Source organism: Mus caroli, unplaced genomic scaffold (genome assembly GCF_978045245.1).
Source record: "Mus caroli unplaced genomic scaffold, Mus_caroli_1 scaffold_9, whole genome shotgun sequence".
NCBI classification, from domain to species: Eukaryota; Metazoa; Chordata; class Mammalia; order Rodentia; family Muridae; genus Mus; species Mus caroli.
The window spans coordinates 104,660,449-104,661,962 of NW_028227264.1; the positions used below are offsets into that span (position 1 = coordinate 104,660,449).

A 1,514-nucleotide genomic window follows, 5' to 3' on the forward strand; every position below is an offset into this window, starting at 1 on the left:
GCCAAACTAGAAAAGAGCTGGAATTCACTATCGAATTATGATGTTCCTGATAAGTTTATGACTGCTTTCTTCTGTTAATGGGATATTGACCAATGAACATTCTATACTTCTGTAGATGTCTTGATTTTCTTGTCTGCAAAATGGGTATAATGATAACAATATTACCCAGAAAAAGAAGAGAATTAAAACATAAAACACCACACTTTTATATACCAGATGTTCAATAATTTTGTATACATAATAATATAATACATAATAATTCTAATTCTTTAAAAGTAATATGTTTCATACTTAACCTGGCAAGGGAAATACCATGATCAAGAAGGTGGTTTTCCCAGGGCTAGGCTTATCCATTGCACTCCAGATGTGCTGACCCCTGTGATTTTTTTCCAAATACAGGGAAACTCGTCTGCATAATTTGTGGTAGTGGGGGGGCTGTGTTCATGCTCTCTCCTGATTTGAAAAAAAAGTAATAATTTCATCAAAAACCCATGGCCAGGGAGGTCAGAGGTTCCCATTTATTTCAACTAAATGCCTACTTATTTTTATATAATAATAGCTATTGTTCAGCTTATTTGTTTAAATTGCGTATTGAACCTTTGTATTTATACTCGTAGGCAAATGGTGTTCTCAGCCCTAATCAGCAAAGCCCATCTTTCCAGTGAATGGTAATGGATGCAAGGATAGATGCATAGGCAGAAGCTTTAGTAAGAGGGCAGAGAGATAAAGCATCGTAGGTCGAGAGCCTGAGCATAATTCATTTTACACATGTATAAAAGTGTCAAAGAGTGAGCTAAATTAAATAAAAATAAAAAGTTTACATTTCAGACACTAGAGTAGACAGGTAGATGCTATTTTCTCACCAGTACTACTAAGTAATAAATATAATAAATACTCAAATATTAGATTCAGTTTATAGTTTGAACCCACAAAGAGGTATCTCATAGCATAAGCAAATTGTATACATATCCCAACTTCAAGAGAATTGATATTTAATAATGGCATTTTCAGAAATTAAACATTCTGCAGTGGGACTTTATAAGGCAATTCTTTCTGTCCTTGACTAGTCTAAGCCTATTTGACTCACTTTGATACTTGAACTTTTATCCATTGTTGTCAGCTTTGGGACCTGTGATCTAAAAATACCCACATTTACCACTCTGTCAGTTCATTTTTCTCACTTCCTCACTTAAGCACTGTATTCTACAAAGTCTCTTTCATAAAATCCTCTGTCTCTTACCCTAACACCCATTGACATCCCTAAGTCTGGTGAACCACAAGTCAGTGCCTGCTTTGTGGTATGCAATAGCCACTGTACTGCCCATAGGAAAACAACCATGACAAATTTGTTGACCAACTCACTTCGTTTTCAAGACCACTGATATCATCCAAGCTATTACCACCTTCCTAAACATAGCCAAAAGTCTGTGGACCAAACCTCAGAAACTAAACCCAAAAACTATCTGCCCCACAAGCTGTTTTTTCACAGTGACCAAAAGTCAGATGCAAGCAGT

The 1,514-nt window shown here is 35.8% G+C and overlaps 1 non-coding gene across 1 annotated transcript; it reads left to right on the forward strand.

The window, feature by feature from the left end:
- Positions 1–287: 287 nt before the first annotated feature.
- On the forward strand, positions 288–456 carry LOC115032211 (U1 spliceosomal RNA). The gene has a single exon (XR_003837867.1). It is a non-coding gene; the product is annotated as a U1 spliceosomal RNA (small nuclear RNA).
- Positions 457–1,514: the final 1,058 nt, after the last annotated feature.